The following is a 22,872-nucleotide window of genomic DNA, read 5'->3' as shown; positions in this document are numbered from 1 at the left end:
CAGAAATTTCAGTAATATGTTCCGTTTTGCACAACTAGGTAGATTTTCTGCTCAAGCCTCTAGTTATGTGGTCTTCATTGTATCTCCATATTGGGTTGTCACCTATGTTCTCATCCAGTTTTCTGAGATAAAAGTATAAATTATGTTTTAAGACAATTCAGTTTTATGGTCAATCTCTGTACGGTAACATTGGTCCACCAAAAAGAATTTAAGATTCTTATATATTGGGGATACTTGAGGACTGCACTTGGAAACACAGTTTTAGACCAAGTGTCATGCACTTATTTTGTAGAAAAAATTGTGACAAGAAATTTAAGGCAATAGACTACAAGATGATGAAATGGAGACTGAATATCCTGAAATATATCTCAACTTCAACTAGAATCTATGTCATATACACTTCAAAGCAGGTGTCAATACCGGTCAAAAAAACATCAGTACATTTCTCTACAAAAGATCTAACCATTCCTGTTAGGTTCATACCACAATTCATAACACATTAACTTTAAACAAAGACATTTTGGCCTTTGCCAATTTCAGTAATTCATTTCGATTTTTGGCATTGCTCAAGGTCATTTACAGCTAACATAAAAATAATGAATGTTGGTGAAGTGGCAGAAAGGCGTGACGGATTGCTTTTTAAATAAATTGATTTTTCAAGGAAGGTATGTGCAGCTAATTTTTCCCCAAAGTCATTTTTTTAAAATTGACACTTCTTGCCAAAGAACTGCTACTTACGGCTTGTTAACTAAATGGATATCACAAGTCAAAAATGATGGAGTCAAAGAAAAAAAAAGAAAAAAAACTCGGACCAGAAACAAAAAGAAATCAGTTAATTAAAGCTCAATTACATTACTTTTACACATTTAGGGATTTCATAAAAATGATAAGTTTCACTTCGGTTACGAAGATGACACTTTGCCCTGAAGACACTGAGGCAGCCCTCCATATTCCAGCTATGCCTTTGTAGGCTGTATATAGTGGGAAATGTTCTTCAGCAAAGGCGGGAGGCCAAAAGACTATCTCCCTGACAAAAAAAATAAAACCTGGCAAAATCTGAACTTTATGTACATATAGCTCAAACACTGTTACAGGAAGTTTAGCCGTATGTTTGCACTTTTCACATAAGTTTCCCAGACATACTTGGGGTTACGATCACGTAACATTGTTCAACAGGAAAAATCCATTGCAGATTCCATGACCGAAATCCAAGGAAGAGCGGATTTCTGTTGCAGATTTTATCTTGTCATGCTTCAGATTTGTTTACGGATTATCCCCATTCAACTGGACTAGTGTCAGCATGTGGCTACCTAAAACCGTTCCCATGTCAAGGACAGCACAGTTTGAATCCATACATTAGTAACTGTGTACAGAAACTCTTTATGATTTATAAAAAAAAATCAGAACAAAAATAAGTAACCATTATGAATCCAGTATGTATTGCAGTTTATTCCTATAAAATTTTATGCAATACTATTCACAGCCAATGAGTAGTGTTGTTCTTAGAAGAAAGTGGTCACCTATATAATTTGAGACAACCAACAAGCATAATACAATTTGAGTTATAAAATAAAAATAAAAAAATTGGTAAAAATGACCCCAGTCTCAGGTTTAAATTCGTATGTCAGGGTTTGACATTGCTTTCTCTTAATCAACACATTAGCTGACCAGTTAAAACCAAGAATTAGAAGCCTATGTACCTTTCCCCTTTAATCCAGCAACCAAATCAAACTTTTCACCTGGACTGAAAACCCCAATAGACTAGGATTTTCAGTAAGGGTATGTTCACACTACAGAGTGTGAACGGAATCTCCGCTCGCTGAATTCAGCGAGCGGAGATTGAGACTGGCAGCCGGGAGCAGCGGAAGGACCACGTGGCACTGCGCCGTCACCATTGACGGCTATGCAGTGCTCGCGGACTTCCACGCAAAGAATGAACATGTTCTTTCTTTGCGTAGAACAATTTCAGCGGCGGAATTGTCCGCAGCTGAAATTCGCAGTGTGGAAGGGTCTCGCGGAGACCCATTCACACTAATGTTAAGTTCAAACTGCGGAATTCCGCTCGCGGAATTCCACAGTGTGAACATACCCTAAAAAAGAAAAAATGACGCAAGTCAGCTCACGATCAGTCTGCATGAAAGTACTAGTGGCATCACCGGAGTAGTCAAAAGCACGGAAAACCGCCGGCAGTGTCCCACGTATCAGATGAAATGGTGGAAAATCCAGCTCCTGAAAAATGTGGAAAATTTAAAACTACAAACTTTAATGATATGCATTAAAACCCAATAAAAAAACTTAACATGTCATGTAAGAAACGTGAAAACACCAATGCCGTATTAGCATTAATTAGCATTAGCCATAATTAAGGGCAAATAGCCCACGTTTCTTACGTGACATGTTGCATTTTTTTTTAAATAGGGTTTTAATGCATAGTCATTAAAGTTGGTAGTTTTTAATATTCCACATTATTTTTGGTGAGCTGGATTTTCCACCATTTTGTCTATGATTTTCTGCCTGGGCCAAAAGTTGGATGGGTTGGAAAATTACCCGAATCGAGTTACTAGCTGAATCTGGTGTTGAGTGTCAGCATGCTTACAACATGGATATGTAGGTAGAGGGTGTGAGATACTCCCGCAAGATGTAGGTCATTGAGGAAAAAAAAATGGCATGAAAGCACCCTAACAGGGTCCATACCTACCTTATGTTACATATAATACTTAGGAAAGTGCAGAGGTAGCCATTGCACCCACTTTCATTCATATTACTACACGCCTGCATTATACTCTGTGCAATGTAAATGATGAGTTTACTATAATTTGAATTTATATAATCTGGGCTGTAAATAAACATTTTACTACAAATTAACTTTTCCTGTACACTATATCCCATATCTATCAAATTATAACGCAGTCTCTGGTATGCGCTCCGTAGAGTGCTCGTCACCTAGAAAGAGCTGCAGAATGAAGATCATACAATGGCTGAATCGTAAGGACTCAGGAACGATAAGCAAAATACATAAAGCCATGATAAATTAAAACGGCTTCCTCTATTTTGCAGCTTTATGGCTGCAGCTAAGGATTTTATAAATGTTATCACATGAAGAAGTCATAAGTTGTCCCTGTGAGGGCATCCATTGGTAAATGGTACAAGGGATACATCATAACAACATGCAGCCAGATAGCATGATTCATTCTACAAAGGGTGAGCAGGAGGTTAACTAGTAACAATGTTAGCTGTATATAAAAATATCACAATACATCATGGGGAGAGCTTAAAAAGGCAAATTTCCTAATGGCTCTTGAGAACCTGGAGGATGTTTACAGGGACAATTCCTTCAAAACGTAGCACCCTTAAATAGAAAGATTTAATAAAATTAAAAAAAAACAAAAAACAACTTTGTATTTAGGTTGTGAAGAGATTTAAAGGGAACCTGTCCTCACATATGAAGCTCCTAAACTGCCATCTAAGCAGGAAGTTAACCTCTTAAAGGGGTACTCTCCCACAGTGCTCTCTGCTGACCTCTGCTGTCCATTTTAGGAACTGTCCAGAGCAGCATATGTTTGCTATGGGGATTTTCTCCTACTCTGAACAGTTCCTAAAATGGACAGCAGAGGTCAGCAGAGAGCACTGTGGTCAGGACATCAGAGAAATCTAAAAAGATAAGCATTTCCTCTGTAGTATATAGCCCCTAAAAAGTAGTGGAAGGATTAAGATTTTTTAATAGAAGTAATTTACAAATCTGTTTAACTTTCTGGCACCAGTTGATTTAAAAAAAAAAAAAAAAAGTTTTCCACGGGAGTACCCCTATAACGACATTGGATGCAAATGTACATCATGGTGTGGTGGGACTTAATGCACCATGACGTACATTTACATCCTGTACATGACCGCGAGCGTCAGAACGGTGCTTGCATCATGCACTGCAGGTCCCGGCTACTGTCAGCAGCCAGGGACCAGCCAGTAATGGCGGACATCAGCGATCGCGCTTATGTCCGCCATTAACCATCCATTAAAATGGATGATTCGATTGCCCGCGGTGCTTCCGCGGGGATCCGATCTATAATAGCGGACGAAGGTCCCCTCACCTGCCTCCATCCGTCTCCTGGGGTCTTCTGCTCTGGTCTCAGATCAAACAGACCAGAGCAGAAGATTGCCGATAACACTGATCAATGGTATGCCCTATGCATAGCACTGGACCGTAGTAGCAATCAACTGATTGCAGTAAATCGTCCCCTATGGGGTCATGTGTATAAAAAAAAAAATAATAAAAAGTGAAAAATCCCCTCCCCCAGTAAAATTGTAAATCGTCCCTTTTCCCTCTTCACCCCCAAAAAGCGTACACAAAAATGTAAAACATATTTGGTATCGCCGTGTGCGTAAATGTTCGAAATATCAATTTATAATGTTAATTATACCATATGGTGAACAACTTAAACTTAAAAATAAAATAAAAATAAATAAGTCCAAAATTGGGGGCGTGGCCTGCCATAGACGCATGAGAACTCCTGTTGAAGGAGCTTCGGTCCCTCACCCCTTCCAAAAGGCTTGAATCCGGTGAAATATATGGGGAGGACACAGAAAAAAAACACAAAAGCTAAAGCCCTGAGCAGGCGCTCCTCACCCCACCAGGACCTTTTTACTAATTTCCTTCTTTACTACTTCGATAGCAGCACAGTAAGGGTTAATAAAAGTAAGTTACAGAGAAAAAAAAAAATGCAAAGTAGCTGAGTAACAACCAATCAGCTTTCAGTATAGGTAATAGCAGGTGAGAGCAGGTGACCAAAGTCTTCTTTCTTTGATGCTGAGAAATACAGGAATCTCAGCCCTGCCGCAGCTCCTCTGTGCCGACGGTGCAATGGTGGCCGACTCCGCTCCAGTGCCTGCAATTGTGGAGCAGTCCGGATCCGGCCTGCACTGATGATGAAACAGTAGCTGACCCCTCAGCTGCGACGTGCAGCCTCCCTGGCTCCAGCAGCCTGTACTGCACAGGAAGATGGCCGCCACTACTCCTTGACTGCCTCCCGCTCTCCGCTCCTGGCTGCCAGGGGGCCGTCGGGACCTCCATCCCAAGTAGGAGACTCATCATCTGCCCCAGTCTCCCGGGCTGTACTCCATGAGCCTCCTGCTGCAGGGGACCTTCCGGGGCCTTGTCCCTCCTCCTCCACTGATGCAAGCCTGTGGGCACCTGGGCCTGGCCTGCCCTCCTCGGGGCCCTCCAACTGCCTTCTTCCATTGTGGACCCCTATCCTGTTGCTTCCTCCTCACACTTCTCTCAGCCACCCCTGCAGATCACAAAGGGATTGGCCCCCACTCTCAGTGATGCATGATTCTCCGCCTGCTGCAGATTTTGGCACCGTGCCTCTGTCGGGTCCTGGGCCCCAACTGGCTCTTGCACCTGCCTCCCCCTGCTGGCACTCGGGTCCCTCCTCTCCTAGAGGGCCGGTGGAACCATCCCCTCAAGGGGCCATACTGACGACCTCCACCCATCCACTGTCCGCTCTGAAACCTCATAACGGGGCTCCTTATTCCCCCTTCCTGGGGCCCCCACCTAGCTTGCAGGACACACCTCCTCTTTTTGGAACGGCAGAAGACCCCGGGAGAAGGCCGGAGCCAGGTGAGGGGACCTCCGGCCACCATGCCGGCCATTCATTCAAAGTACCGCACTGCTGCAGATGCCGTGATCTGTATTGATCACAGCATCTGAGGGGTTAATGGCGGACATAAGGCTAAGCTCATATAGATGCCCCTTGCCAAAATGTCACTTTCAGCATACAGAATCACCCACACAACTAGTCACAGATTGGACCACTAGAGTTACTTCTTAACATGCGGACTCTCACCTATAAGGAAAATGGATGAAACCTCTTCCATGGAAGAATGGAATACACCATTTGTGCAGCCAGCTCTCCATTCATTCTCTATGGGGCTTTGAACATTGCTGAGCTCAGCAGTTGGCAAGGTTCAGAAGTCAAAAAACCAAACTGTTTAATAAGAACATGCAAAGCCAAAGTTAGTTTGAAGATTTAACAAATCTTTAAAGGGGATCATCTTTTTTTCTTTTACTAATTAAAACTGGGTACTTATTTTTGCTTAGATTTTTTTTTTTTTATCAAGAGTTTCTGTACACGGTATAATATTGTATGAAAGTGAACTGTTAAATCTGTGATCAAGTAGTACAACCTACCTGATGCAGGATGTATAAGCGTGCATTCACACCACGTTGTTGCAATACAGTTCCGGCATACGTTTTCAATATGAAAAGCGTACAGAACCATATTGAAAACCGTATGCCAAAAGACGCATCCAGTTGCATCCGTTTTGAGTCTTGTACAGTTTTGTCCATTTTTTCCCATACCCAAAATCGTGGTAGGCTACTCCGATTGTTGGTGGGGGTGAAAAAACGGATTAAACCATTTATTTTTTTTATTTTTTTTTTTTTTAACATCCGGTTTGCACCATACGGTTTTTAACTCAAACAAGTGAAACTTTATTCATAATGGAGTGAAAAGTTAAAAAAGTACACATTTTTTTCTTAAAAAACGGATGCGATTGGACATAATTTTTCAAATCGTACACGGTTTTCAACCGTTAGCGGATTAAAATTTGTACATATGTTTTGATACAGTTTAGTCAGGTTTTGAGGAATCCATTTTACATCAAAAACCTGATACGGGAACTGTATTGCAAAAATGTGGTGTGAATGCAGCCTTAGCAGATCTGCCATGGCAGGCATAGAGGCCTAGAGAGAGCCTTCGGATGCCATAAACTCCTGACCGATGCCACACTTAAATAATAATTGCAGCAAGTTAGACAGGAGCACACACTGAAGTCTGATCCCAGTATTGCAGGGAAGTGTTGGTACCCACTGTGAACAGAGCTGGCTCTGCTCCTAAGCCTGCTCGAAATTCAATGATCGCTGAGCTTATCAAGTGATTAAGGGTTAAGCCACAGTTGATACATCATTAATTCTACAATATTGATATTTTTGGATAATTTAAATGTCACTGTCGCAAAAGTAACCAGTAGTTAAAAAATAAAAAATAAATCAAACTAAAACGTGTCCCCCCCCCCCACCCGATAAGGTTTCAAAAATTAAAACATGAATTTATATAGTTAAAGTTTGTTTCCCTATTCTTGAACATTTTCACAGCCATAGTTCCACAACCCAGCTTTATTTCAGTAAAAGGAGAACAAAACTTCGACTAACATGCATCAAGGAATGACAGTGACACTTTCTCCAGATATGTATGGGGATGAAAAAAAAGCGAGTCTCAGACAAATGCAAGCAATTTAAAGTGGGAGGCGGCTGAGCATAACTCAATGTGACAAGGGGCACACTGATTTAGCTAAACTATTTCTCAGGGTACTTTGTAAGGAGGATCATCTGTATTATTCCTCTAATAGCCATGTCTAATGCAATAGCCTTGAGGGTTTTGTCCCAGACCAAGGTATCAGCTGCAGGTCAGAAGGTAACATTCTGTTTACACGATTATTTCCTAAAGCACTTATCAGACATTCGGTGTGAAAGTTGACTTTACTGTTTTTAAAGGAGCCCAAAGAATTGAAGGAATGAGAAAAATTAGCCACACTGAACTAGAGCTGAATAGCTGAGCTGGGAGGTCTGAATAAGCCCCTCTGTGGTTCTCAGCAGGGTACCTTATTAGTCGCGTCATTGCAGTTCATTCAAGCAAACCACAACAGTGTCACCAACATTCCCACACAAAGACAAAGTTCTTCACACAGTCTATAAACATGCTTCCTCTGGCCAATTCATTCTGGCTTGACACCAATAAAAGAGTCTGCGTCTTTTTTTTTCTCCCTTTTTATATAAATTTTAAGAAAAAAAATGGGAAGGTTGTCCAAGTGAAATAACCAATTTCCTGGAAAAGGAATATTGCATGAGATAAATGTTATTAGCTAATATTTATGGGCATCAGGTAGGTATGTTAAATAGTGAAAATGTAGTGAAATTTTACTTCATAGAAACCACCCTCCACACACACCTTCAATTTAAAATAAATAAGTAAAAATCTATACTATTTGCCTGGAAAATAGAACACCATAAAAAACAATGTATTGGGGCACAGATATGTAGATAAAATGATTGTTTGTATGGTAACCCCTCTCGCTGTAATAAAGAGATGATTGTGGTTCCAAAGATAACCACGATCTAGATTCAACAGCCCAAAATGTGCCTTCTCTGACTAGAATGCTCACTGATCACAATCTGTGCATGCTAAAGGGCCACTCCATTCTCTATGGGACTTCTTAACATTGTAACAACATACTAACAGAGGATTAGAAAAACACCACCTCAGGTGGTGTGTGGTATTGCAGCTTAGTTCCATTGAAGTGAATGGAGCCAAGTTGTAATACCCCACACTACCTGAGGACAGGTGTGGTGCAGTTTTCAAAAGAAAAAAAAAAAATTTCCCCTAGTCTGTCTGTTTACATTACATGTATTAATTGGTTACCAAGCATGAATGCTGACTCTAAACTCACTTAAAGGATAAATGATCACCATCCTTGTGATTAGTGGTGGTCTCAGTCAGACTCCCATTGATCACCACATTCTGTTCACAGGGAATAACCCCTTTAACCCCTTCCTGTAAAATCAGGTACATGTACGTGATGATTAGAGATGACTTCCCGCATCACCCTGTACATGTACCTGATAAGAATAAACTGTCACATCGCCGCCGGGTGCTTTGACAATGAGCTCGGCTGTGCTGCATAGTCAAGCCTCCCTTAAGCTGGCCAGGGACCAATCGCAGCGGTCCCCGGCCATCGATAGCGGTTATTGGTCCGTCAGTACAGACGGACCAATAGCAGGGATCTGGTGTGGGTCTCCTCCTTCCCTCTCTCCGATCCTGGGTTAACCCTGTAGATGCGGTCACTGAGACCACATCGTCTATTAGGGTAACAGAGGGAGGGAGCACTGGCCTTCGTTATCATGGCAACATGAGCGATCCGTCCCTACCTACTGACAGACATAGGCATATTCAAGAGTACAGATGTGTACTCAATTGAATTACGTGTATAATAGTAAAAAAAAACTAAAGTGTGAAAAAGTTGGAATAAAAAAAAGTGAAAAATAAAAGAATGTGAAAAAAATTATAAAATAAATTATATATGTGTATAATACACCCCCAAAGAGAGTCCACACACAATTGCGTCAGTGAAGAAATAAGAAAAGTTACAGCTCTCAGAACGCGGCGACTTACAAACATGATGATTTTTGTTAAGACAAAAGTTTTTATGCCATAAATGAACTAAAATTTAAAAAAAAGTATATAAATTTGGTATCACCGTAATCGTATAAACCTGCAGTGTAACGTTAACATGTCATTTCTAACGCATGACAAACGGCCTAAAAAAAATAAAAACAACCGCAGAATAGATTATAAAAAATAAAATTAAAAAAATTATCATTGTGTCACATGTACCCCAGAATGGTACCAATGAAAGTCAACTTGTCTCCCAAAAATATTTTTGCACCCCAAGGCCCCTGTAATTTTATATGAGGCCAACAAAATATCCTAAACTAAAAGGATGCCCTAAAATCCACACAGCACGCCTTCATGTCTCAGGCCTGTACACGTAGCACACAAAGGCCACATATGGGATATTTCTAAGTATGCCAGAATTCGGGGAATAAATCTTGAGTTTTTTTTCTTTGTCAACCCCTACTGTGTTACAGAAAAAAAAATGTATTAAAATGAAAAACGTACCAAAAAAAAAAAATGTAATTTTAAAATTCCGCCTCCACTTTGCTTTTATTTCTGTGAAACACCTAAAGGGTTAATAAACAACTTTAATGTCATTCTGACTACTTTACGGGTTGAAGCTTATAAAATGAGCAGATTTATGGAGGTATCTAAAATACAGGCCCCTCAATTCCACTTCAGAGCTGAACTGGTCCCTGAAAAAAATCAGATTTTGCAATTCTCTTGAAAATCTAGAAAATTGCTACTAAAAACTTATAAATCCTCTTACATTCTAAAAAAGTAAAGAATGTTTGTCAAATAATGGGAACATTAAGTAGACATATTGTAAATGTGAATTAATCATTAATTTGGTGCAGCATGGCCATTTGTCGTACGAGCAGAAATTTTTTTTATACAAAAAACGCTAAATATATCAAATCAAAATTTACCACTAATGTATAGTACAATGTGTCAAGAAAAAACAATCTCAGAATCGCTTTCATAAGTGAAAGCGTTCCAAATTATTACCAAATAAGTGGATGCATGTCAGATTTAGAAAATTTGCCTTGGCCATTAAGGTCAAAACAAGCTATTGAGTAAAGGGGTTAAAGTTGCCTATATTTTGTCATTTGATCTGGACATTAGCACCACCAAAAAGGTATTTCACAGCCGCCAACTATCCCCAGTATTCATGAATCAGCAGATTTGCTTTAGAATTTTATGCATATCTCATTCCTATGAATGGGGTATAGAGAAATGCATTGTCAGAATAACCCCAAACAGATCTAACTTTAAACATAAATTTATGCAACAAATTTGCTGTGTTTGAACAAACTTTAAGGCTATGTTCACATGCCAGAATTTCTGCATGGAATTTTGCATGAAAAATCTGCATAAATTTATAGCTAATACATTTTAATGGGATTCCGCTGTCCCATTCACACAGCAGAATTTCTGCTGCAGGAATTCCATTGAAGTGAAATACTGTGGAATTTACTGCAGAATTTTCATGCAGAATTCTGTGAAGAAATTCAGCTGTGTGACAATAGCCTAAGAGTGCACAATGGCAACAATCACAATTACAGACCATCGGGCAAAAGTTTCTGCCGTAATATCAAGACGTATTACTTTACTGAGAGAGTAGTGGATGCATGGAATAGCCTTCTTGCAGAAGTGGTCGCTGTAAATACAGTGAAGCAGTTAAAGCATGCATGGGATAGGCATAAGACTATCCTTCCTATAAGATAGGGCCAGGGACTATTCAAAACATTGGGCCAATTTAATGGGTTGAATAATTCTCATCTGTTCACAAATTCTAGGATTCAAATCTTCGATTTACGAGTAATTGTTTCACCATATTGTTACCTCATTTTTATTTACTTTAAATAAACTGGTGTAGTCTTCTGCTACAAATGTGCATCAATTTCTGGCATGAATTAGAGTAAATCTGTTGGGTTGTGTATACTCTGCCCTCGCCACTAAGCTCTGTCTACTTTTTGAAAAACAGTTGTGCAAAATACAAAGTCACAAGTATGAGCACAAAACAGCATGTGCTAAAATTGCCACCTTATTTCCTGCCAGAACCCTAATCTAAAAATGTTCCCCCTTAACATTTTGAAATGTAAAATTAAAATTTGGAGAAAATACTAAAACCGTAAATAATAAAGTATTTTCCTTGTCCAATGAGATTCCAATTCCCTTCAAAGTCCAAAAGAGAGATTAATATGCATTAACCCTAAAAGAAACTCACACCGGTAATAGGGGATTATTATTACAATTTTTACAGCATAGCTCACTGTGCTTTAAAAGGGGGAACTCTGGTGTAAACAAGTGGAAAACAAAATGTTTTCAAATCAACTGGTGCCAGAAAGTTAAACAGATTTGTAAATTACTTCTATTGAAAAATCCAAAGCCTTCCAGTACTTTTTAGCGTCTGTATGCTACAGAGGAAATTATGAAGTTCTTTCCAGTCTGACTACAGTGCTCTCTGCTGACACCTCTGTCCGTGTCAGGAAATGTCCAGATTAGAAGCATATCTTCATAGAAAACCTCTCATCCTCTGGACAGTTTCTGGCACGGACAGAGGTGTCAGCAGAGAGCACTGTGGTCAGATTGGAAAGAACTTCAAAAATATATCTGTAGCATACAGCAGCTGATAAGTACTGGAAGGGTTAACATTTTGAAATAGAAGTAATTTTTTAATCTTTTTAACTTTCTGGCACCAGTTGATTTGAAAACTTTTTCCCCCACCCATTTAGTACCCATTTAACAAACAATGCTTCATTGCTGCTGCCGCCAGGAGGGGACCAGCCATCATCATATGGCCACCCAGGTCATTCATCCCACATCAAGGACTGTATCTTTGGGTCTGAGTGAGTGGTCCCTATCAGACCATACATCTTATAGTCCATACTAACTGGCGGTTATTATATGACAGCTGCATATCTTGGTCATTTTTTCTTTCCTAGAATTGCATCCCCTGATGAACCCCACATTACTCCACACTATTTTGGAGGGGGGGAAACGCGTCGGGATTAATGTTGATTTTGTGTTTATTGGCACGGTTTATTTTCTGTAAGATTATTGTTTGCTGTAATAGGTGAAGGTTTGAGCCTAATACCACTCATCTGAGCTCCTCTTCACCTATACATATTACTAATTACTATTGTACTTTGAGGACTATTTATCTTATTACTAAATTCTATTAAAAGTTTATTTTTAATCGAGCTAACTATTCTTCTTCTGTGAAACACTATTAGCTTTAGGGACCACACTTACCAATCAGCTTAATTTCTTAAGCTTTGATCTAGGAAGATCCCATTTAAATATGAATCTTGTGAGAGTAGCTGGGAAGACTTGATAGATACTTATTTTTTTCATTCTGTCAGTTCAGCGAGACGCAGAGAGAACCCTGTATAGCCCCAAGACAATGGACAACTTTGCATATCAGCTAGGTGCAAGGGAACTGTGCAATATCCCACTGTCCACATTTACAACAAAGAGGACTTTCTCTGGCTTGTAGCATTGTCAGGAGAAGGTCAGCTAAAGGTGACTGGACAAAGCCCCATATAATGAGATCTGGGGAAATCTCTTCCCATTACCTTCTGAATCACACCCTAATGGTAAAAAGCTGCATTACATAGTGAACTCTGCTGGGGCAAGTTCTGGTTGCCTTATATGTGCTTGACTGTTTTCCTAAAATTATGCAACTAAGGCTCTGTTCAAATTACATTTATGGTCTCCGTTTCATATGTGTCCTAGGAAAAGCTTATTGCAATGTTAAATAGATGCCTCTGTGAGATACCATCTGATGCCATTTGTCAACCACAAGATTCTGCAGTAAATTTGAAAAAAATAAAAAAATATAAAAAAATCCCCAAACACACACACACACACACACACCATACTATACTTTTTGTTACTGGATATAGTTGAATGAAATAGTGTACTACACTAATTCACGCTGGGCCAAAATACAGTGGGGAAAAAAGTATTTATTCAGCCACTAATTGTGCAAGTTCTCCCACTTAAGATGAGAGAGACCTGTAATTTTAATCATAGGTATACCCCAACTATGAGAGACAGAATGAGAAAAAAAAATCCATAAAATCACATTGTCTGATTATTAAATACTTTATTTGCAAATTCTGGTGGAAAATAAGTATTTGGTCAATAACATAAGGTCATCTCAATAGTTTGTTATATACCCTTTGTTGGCAATGACAGAGGTCAAACGTTTTCTGTTGCTGGAATTTTGGCCCATTCCTCCATGCAGATCTCCTCTAGAGCAGTGATGTTTTGGGGCTGTCGCTGAGCAACACAGACTTTCAACTCCCTCCAAAGGTTTTCTATGGGGTTGAGATCTGGAGACTGGCTAGGCCACCCCAGGACCTTGAAATGCTTCTTACGAAGCCAATACTTTGTTGCCCGGGTGGTGTGTTTGGGATCATTGCCATGCTGAAAGACCCAGCCAGGTTTCATCTTCAATGTGCTTGCTAATGGAAGGTGGTTTTCACTCAAAATCTCACGATACATGGCCCCATTCATTCTTTCCTTTACGCGGATCAGTCATCCAGGTCCCTTTGCTGAAAAACAGACCAAAAGCATGATGTTTCCACCCCTATGCTTGACAGTAGGTATGGTGTTCTTTGGATGCAACTCAGCATTCAAGTTGAGCTTTTACCAAAAACTTCTACTTTGGTTTCATCTGATCATATAACATTCTCCCAATCCTCTTCTGGATCAACCAAATGCTCTCCAGCAAACTTCAGACGGGCCCGGACATGTACTGGCTTAAGCAGTGGGACATGTCTGGCACTGCATGATTTGAGCCCCTGGTGGGGTAGTGTGTTACTGATGGTAGCTTTTGTTACTTTGGTCCCAGCTCTCTGCAGGTCATTCACTAAGTCCCGCCGGGTGGTTCTGGGAATTTTGCTCACCGTTCTCATGATCACTTTTCCCCAGATCGAGGGAGATCAGTGGTCTTTTATGTCTTCCATTTTCTAATAATTGCTCCCACAGTTTATTTCTTCAAGCCAAGCTGCTTGCCTATTGCAGATTCAGTCTTCCCAGCCTGGTGCAGGTCTACAATTTTGTTTCTGGTGTCCTTCGACAGCTCTTTGGTCTTGGCCATAGTGGAGTTTTAAAGGGGTACTCCGCCCCTGGCATCTTATCCCCTATCCAAAGGATAGGGGATAAGAGGTTAAATCGCCGCTGTCCCGCTGCTGGGGACCCCGGGGATCGCCGCTGCGGCACCCCGCCATCATTACTGCACAGAGCGAGTTCGCTCTGTGCGTAATGACGGGCAATACAGGGCGCCGAAGCAGCGTGATGTCATGGCTCCTCCCCTCATGACATCACTGCCCGTCCCCTTAATGCAAGTCTATGGCAGGGGGCGTGACGACCGCCACGCCCCCTCCCATAGACTTATATTGACGGGGGCTGGCCGTGACATCACGAGGGTCGGAGCCGTGAGGTAATGATGCTCCAGCCCCTGTATTGCCCGTCATTACGTGCAGAGCGATCTCTCTCTGCGCAGTAATGACAGCGGGGTGCAGCAGGAGCGTTAATCAGGCTAGTGTTAATCATTAGCAGCAGTGGTTGTGTTGCGGTTTCCATTCACCTCATATCACCTTGCATGACCAGTGCATCAAAAACCCTCTTGTGTTGTGATTGGCCAGACAAGTAAGGGTAACTGACCCGACAAGTAAGTGAACGAGTGCTAATGATTAAACAACCTAGTTCTGGTCCTTCCCTCTGAAATGGAGTGAATGATAATAATCCCCTCGATGGTGCACAGTTCTTGTTGTTGTTTTGTTTTTTTGCTCCAATGTACTAGACAGATGCAGCAGTTTATTAGGCTCGTGATTTTCTTTTCAGAAGTATTACATAGGTGGGGCTAATTAGGCTTTACCCATATTTTTTTCCATATGGCTAAAGTGGGGCAAAAAAGTATTTAGTCAGCCACCAATTGTGCAACTTCTGATCTTTTCATCAGAGGTATACCTCAACTATGAGAGACATAATGAGAAAAAAAAAGTCCATAAAATCAGTCAGATTTTTTAAGAATTTGCAAATTATAAGTGGAAAATAAGTATTTGGTCACCTACAAATAAGCAAGATTTCTGGCTCTCGCAGACCTGTAACAACTTCTTTAAAGGGGTTGTGCGCTGCCCTGCAGTTCGGAGCTCCGCTCACAGAGTCCGGAAGTTCATTACTCCGAACGCTGTGTGCAGGCTCCGTGTTCGCAGCCGCCGGGAGTGACGTCTCGCCCGCCCCCTCGTGACGTCTCGCCCGCTCCCTCAACGAAAGTCTATGGGAAGGCGGCGCGCCTGCTGCCACGCCCCCTTCCCATAGACTTTGGTAGAGGGGGCGGGTGTGACGTAACGAGGGGGTGGGCAAGACGTCACGAAGGGGCCGGGCGTGACGTCACGCCCGGCGGCCGCGAACACAGAAGCCCGCACACAGCGTTCGGAGTAATAAACTTCCGGATGCTGTGAGTGGAGCTCCGAACTGCAGGGCAGCACACAACCCCTTTAAAGAAGTTGTTACAGGTCTGCGAGAGCCAGAAATCTTGCTTATTTGTAGGTGACCAAATACTTATTTTCCACCATAATTTGCAAATTCTTTTAAAATCTGACTGATTTTATGGATTTTTTTTTCTCATTATGTCTCTCATAGTTGAGGTATACCTCTGATGAAAAGAACAGAACTTGCACAATTGGTGGCTGACTAAATACTTTTTTGCCCCACTTTAGCCATATGGACAAACAATATGGGTAAAGCCTAACTAGCCCCACCTATGTAATACTTCTGAAAAGAAAATCACGAGCCTAATAAACTGCTGCATCTGTCTAGTACATTGGAGCAAAAAAAAAAAACAACAACAAGAACTGTGCACCATCGAGGGGATTATTATCATTCACTCCATTTCAGAGGGAGGGACCAGAACTAGGTTGTTTAATCATTAGCACTCTTTCACTTACTTGTTGGGTCAGTTACCCTTACTTGTCTGGCCAATCACAGCGCAAGAGGGTTTTTGATGCACTGGTCATGCAAGGTGATATGAGGTGAATGGAAACCGCAACACAACCATTCTGCCCAGAATGTTATGGGGGGTTAGAAAGGGAAACCTTGATTTACTGTTCAAGCACAGCATGGACTCTCTGAAGGAAGCATGCTCACAGATTGCAGATCGAGACCATGCTCTTACCTTCTCTCGTGTGCATAGCATTAGCTAAGCCCCACCCCAAATTCATGTGTTCCATCTAAAGGCCCTTTTACATAGGCTGATTATTGCTTGTTCATCTGTCTATTGGATCTTTTATTGCTTGTTCATCGGTCTATTGGATCTTTTGTGTGGCCAATAAAATAAGTTATTGGCTGCATATCTCCAAAGGCTGACTGTAAACAAGCACCAATTCCATAAATCAGCCACATATCACCTATTGCACAGGGAGATGTGAGGCGAGCAGCCGACAAACTGGGGTCTGCAGATAGCCCCATTAAACAGGGCAGTTTCAGTCTTTTTCAGCAGTTTGTTGGCTCACTTTCCTGCAAAGACTAGGTTGTTGTTTTTTTAATCTGGGGAGTTACTTCTATTTAATTTTAAATTCAAATAAAATATAAAAATAAAAAAATGGTCTAAGACTTACAAATATACACTAAGCTGCATACAGTTTCCATTGTGTCTGGTCCCCACTGTCAGCCAATCACTGTTTGTTTTCTGAGTCAAAAACACAATTTGGTGGTCTGGACTGCTCCATTAAACTTTTATTTGTAAGTTTGCCTGATTAAGTGGCCTCCATTCTCTGAAAGCTTGCAAGATAGATTATTTATATAATCTACACATACTTCAACTCCCCTTCCTTCACTCACTCGTAGTCTCAGGTACAGGGGCGGTCTGTCTCCAGCCGGTTTCAGCAGTAAACGTGACAACACCACCAATCAGCCAATCACTGGCCGTAGTAATGTCCCACCTTGGCGAGAGATTGGTGAGCAGTACTGTCCGCTGAAAGATGACTAGATACTGAAGCTGAGAGGGAGCATTTTTGCTATTTTATTAGGTTTGCTGAGCACAATAGCAAAGAACAGTTTATTAGACAACCCCTTTAGGGCTACGTTCACACATATGGTTGAGGTTTTCTGCAAGAATTGTGGCAAATTTGCGATAAAACAATGGCACTTCAATAAAGCCCAAGGTTCTTTACATAGCAGTATTTTGATAAGTATTTTGCATCATTATTTGTAAGCCACAATCTGGAATGAAAGATCTGGAATGAAATAATGGAAAAATGTACACCTCTCATTTGGCTTACAAACACAGACAGACAAAAAATACTGACCAAAATATACTGCCGCTAAAGTAGGTGATTTTTAGATCCATTTTAAGAATCCACTGCTTTGTACCAAAATTGAAGAATTAAGATTGAAATTTTAGATTGTTAATCATTTAACCCTTAAATGACAAAGGACTATATTAATGTCCTTTGTGAGCTCTGTCTGTAAGGCCATGTTCACACATCAGAATTTTTGTATTGGAATCTGGCACAGAGATTGCGCTGCAGCATTTAATGGGATTTAATGGGATTCTGCTGTGCTGTCACACGGCAGAATTGCCAGCCCCGAAATTCGGATTTACATGTCCGCAGAAAAGAATGAACACATTAATTATTTCTGCGGACTGTGCACGGAATGCATAACTATATTATATATATATATATATATATATATATATACACACACACACACACACACACACACACACTTTATTAAATTGTCTATTACAATTGTGATCAAAATCCAATCTAAAGAGAAGGTCCCTGTATAAAGAAAAGAAAGAAAGAAAAAAAAAGCCCTAAAAGCCCCATACATTAACATAAATAAATAAAATATATAAATGTTATTAGGGTACCAATAAGGCAATGTTAAGCATACTTACTTTCTTAAAAAAATACAAAACCAAAATATAGCTGCAATAGTACTGACGTACAGAATAAAGATACGGTAATTAAATTTTTACTGTAATAAAACCTCCTGAAAGTTGCACAATTGAAAATGCCAGGCTCTTAACCAATACAATAACTCTACTGAAATCTACCAATGAGGCCACAGAAAAACGCATTAAGCTAAAATGTATAATTTTATTATTAAAGATAATAAGAAAAACAATGCCTCACAATACAGTGCTCAGAAAGGTGTCAGATATAGCACTGAATAATGAACACAAAACCAAGGGAGGGGGTTTGGGGTACAGGTGAAAAACCTGACCTGACCAACCCTACCTAGTCTAACCCCTTGCCCTCACTACAATAAGTGTGGACAGGGAATAGGGATAATATAAGTCACATAAACATTAAGAATAAACAATGCAATGACTTAATATGTATATATTCTTACTCCTAATGACCATTAGGAGTAAGAATATATACATATTAAGTCATTGCATTGTTTATTCTTAATGTTTATGTGACTTATATTATCCCTACTCCCTGTCCACACTTATTGTAGTGAGGGCAAGGGGTTAGACTAGGTAGGGTTGGTCAGGTCAGGTTTTTCACCTGTACCCCAAACCCCCTCCCTTGGTTTTGTGTTCATTATTCAGTGCTATATCTGACACCTTTCTGAGCACTGTATTGTGAGGCATTGTTTTTCTTATTATCTTTAATAATAAAATTATACATTTTAGCTTAATGCGTTTTTCTGTGGCCTCATTGGTAGATTTCAGTAGAGTTATTATTTTGTAAAATTGTCTCCAAGGGCATGTATATTATTGGTTGAAGGACCATATATCTCCTTTTTCTGGGTTTCGTCTTAACCAATACAAAATAAATAGGTTTTAAAATGTTTTTATTTGAAAATATAAATCAGTGAAATAAAAAACAAAAAGTATGTGACCCCACCAGTGAATAAAAACTAGAACTTCTCATACAGAAGTAAAATGTAGGCTTTATGGAGACTCCTAGTGGAAAGACTGCAGATTTACACACTGCATTCCGGCCTTGTAACAAAAAAAAAGTTCCTATTCTTTCCCAAGAAAAAAATTAAATTTTTGGGAAAAAATTAAAGCGGAGTAGTTTGATAAGTTTTCAATAATTTCAATGCTGGATGATGGACTCCCCTTTTTACTGGGAGGTGGAAGAGAAAAACTAATTTACTAGTCAGCCAGACAAAAAAAAAAAAGGTGAACATTACCTGTGATGGGGGAGAACATTAATAGAATTCAGATAGATAAATGTCCATTAAGGACTGTCTGAGAGGACAGGAACATAGACTACTGTAATACCTACAAGGTGGAGCACAGTCACAGCCAAGCTCAAACCTTTTTGTTGGAGCACCCCCAGAGACAGAAATGCATATTGCTAAATTGTATTTGCAGTATTTGAATTGTATTTCAGAATTTGCTTGTACTCAGTTATAATCGTTATTTATCATAACTTACTCTTACTTTTTTCTTGGATTTTTTTTCCGGGGGGGGAAAGAAAAAAAAAAGTACTTTGGGGAAAAAATGCATTTTTTTGTGTATTCAAATTCCAGTGTCTGGTTTAAAAAGAAGAAAATAAACAGCTGGTCTGCAAGCATGACAAAAAATGGCCTAGACGAATGCCACTGATACAGTGTAAGGTGCTTTGGGTGTGGGTTCTCCTGCATTATTTTTATGTAGCTAATCTTATGTAGTAAGGATTGCGATTGTGGGTTGGTTTTCTACGCTGTTTCATGTGCACCATAGTTTGATAGTTTACATTCATACAGTATTTCCTATAAGTGAGTTTCCCTTAAAGGGGTACTTCGGTGAAAAATTTTTTTTTTTTAAATCAACTGGTGCCAGAAAGTTAAACAGATTTGTAAATTACTTCTATTAAAAAAAATCTTAATCCTTAAACCTGTACTTATTAGCTGCTGAATACTACAGTGGAAATTCTTTTCCGTTTGAAACACAGAGCTGTCTGCTAACATCATGAGCACAGTGCTCTCTGCTGACATCTCTGTCCATTTTAGGAACTGTCCAGAGTAAAAGGAAATCCTCATAGCAAACATATGCTGTTCTGGACAGTTCCTAAAATGGACAGAGATGTCAGCAGAGAGCACTGTGCTCATGATGTTAGCAGACAGCTCTGCGTTTCAAAAAGAAAAGAATTTCCACTGTAGTATTCAGCAGCTAATAAGTACAGGAAGGATTAAGATTTTTAAATAGAAGTAACTTACAAAACTGTTTAACTTTCTGGCACCAGTTGATTAAAAAAAAAAAAAACGTTTTTCACCGGAGTACCCCTTTAATGTCTTAACATTGGAAACAAAAGTGAGTACACTTCTAAGTAGAAATGTCCAAATTGGGCCCAAAGGGTCAATATTGTGTGTAGAAATTATTATATTCCAGCCTTAAGCATTTACTTGATCAGAGCTTTACAGGTTGCCACTGGAGTCCACCTCTATTCCTCCAGGACATCACCAGAGAGATAATGGATGTTAAAGAGCTTGTGCTCCCCAGCTTACATTTAAGGATGCCCCACAGATGCTCAACAGGGTTTAGGTCTGGAGACATATTTTGGCCAGTCAATCACCTTTACCCTCAGCTTCTTTAGCAAGGCAGTGGCTGTCTTGAAGGTATGTTCGGAGTTGGTATAATGTTTGAATACTGCCCTGTGGCCAGTCTCTGAAGGGATGGGATCACTCTCTTCTTCAGTATCTCACAGTACATGTTTGCATTCATAGATCTCTCAATGAACTGTAGCTCCCCAGTGGCATAGCACTCATGCAGGCCCAAACCATGACACAACGGCCACTTTAGTCCTCAACTAGATGCTGACACACCCTCTTGACACCATCTAAATCCAAAAAGTTTATCTTTGTTTCATCGGGCCACAGGACATGGTTCCAGTAATCCACCTGCTTTGTCTGCTTGTCTTTAGCAAACTGTTTGTGGGCTTTCTTGAGCATCTTTAAAGGAGGGTTCCTTCTGGGACGAAATCCATGCACAGCAATTTGATGCAGTGTGCAGTGTATGGTGTGAGATCTGACAGGCTAACCGCCAAACTTTTCAACCTCTGCAGCAATGCTGGCACCACTCATATGTCAATTCCCAAAGACAACCTCTAGAGATCAAGCTGAGCACATGCACTCCGCTTCTTTGATCGACCATGGCAAGGCCTGTTCTGAGTGGAACCTGTCCTGTGAAACGATTGTATGGTCTACGGTGCTGCAGCTCAGTTTCAGGGTCTGGGCAAATCATCATTTAGCCTTTATGTAGAGCAATAATTCTTTTTTTCAGATCCATAGAGAATTCTTTGTCATCAGGTGCAATGTTAAACCTCTAGTGACCAGTATTCGTATGAGAGGGATAACATAAAATTTAAGACAAATGCTGCGCATTATTAACTACAACCAAGTAAGACTTAGGAGTCGCATGACACTGCTGAAAGAAAATGGCTAAATGGACTCAATTTGGACATTTCCACTTTGGGGTGTACTCACTTTTATTGGCAAGGTTTACACATCAATGGTTGCGTCAGCCCTGTATGCACAATGTTCCTTTGCACAGTGGTGTAGGACTCCTTGATATTGTTAGTTGGTACCACCATTAAAGAGTACCTGTCAACAAACTAAACCTTTAATATATTGTTCCTTATGTGATTTTAAGACACTGATAAAAAAAAAAATGGCCACTAGGTGTCTCTGTTCTGTTCCCTGCCACAAGTCAAACAGTTAGTTTGGTCTCCTCCCGGCCTGGTAGGAGACCAAACTCAGGAAGTTTGTGTGGGGTATGGCGGGACACCGCTCTCTCAGGCTTCAGTGACGTTGCGCCTGCTGGGAAAAGCCCACTTTCTCCTGCCAGGAGCTCACACAAAAGGAGCAAGGGGAAAAGGTATGATTCAGAGCTTTTTAAAGCTCAGAATATTTTTTTTAAGGGCAGGAGGGGTGTTGGGAGTAGTTAGGGAATATAATCTGAGTTAGTTTAGAAAATATGGTTATGACAGGTACTCTAACCCCTTAAGGACCAAGCCCATTTTCACCTTAAGGACCAGGCCAGTTTTATTTTTGCGTTTTCGTTTTCTCCTCCTCGCCTTCTAAAATCCATAACTCTTTTATATTTCCATCTACAGACCCGTATAAGGGCTTATTTTTTGCGAGACCAATTGTACTTTGTAATGAAACCTCATTTTACCATAAAATGTACGGCGAACCTCCGAAAAATTTTTTATAGGGAGGAAATTTAAATGAAAACTACAACTTTGCACATTTTGGAGGGTTTTGTTTTCCCACTGTACACTTAATGGTAAAAATGACATGTGTTCTTTATTCTGTTGGTCAATACGATTAAAATGAAACCCATGGCTAGATACTTTTATATTTTTGTACCGCTTAAAAAAAAATCTAAAACTTTTTGTACAAAATCCGTAATCGCCCTATTTTGACCACCTATAACTTTTAAATTTTTCTGTATATAGGGCGGTATGAGCACTCATTTTTTGCGCCGTCATCTGTACTTTTTATCGATACCACATTTGCATATATAAAACTTTTAGATAATTTTTTAAAGTGTGACAACAAAGCAGCATTTTTGGACTTAAAAAAAAAAATTACGTTTACGCCATTCACCGTACAGGATCATTAACATCATATTTAGATAGTTCGGATGTTTACGCATGCGGTGATACCAAATATGTTT

At 40.1% G+C, this 22,872-nt stretch overlaps 1 protein-coding gene across 2 annotated transcripts in view; it reads right to left on the bottom strand.

Moving 5' to 3' along the window:
* INPP5A (inositol polyphosphate-5-phosphatase A) overlaps window positions 1-22,872 on the bottom strand; it is a 468,069-nt gene that overhangs the window by 129,049 nt on the left and 316,148 nt on the right. The window lies entirely within an intron of this gene.

This window comes from Hyla sarda, chromosome 7, assembly GCF_029499605.1.
Source record: "Hyla sarda isolate aHylSar1 chromosome 7, aHylSar1.hap1, whole genome shotgun sequence".
Lineage (NCBI taxonomy): Eukaryota > Metazoa > Chordata > Amphibia > Anura > Hylidae > Hyla > Hyla sarda.
Note: the sequence above shows the minus strand (reverse complement) of the source record. Positions and strands in the feature narration are given on the sequence as shown.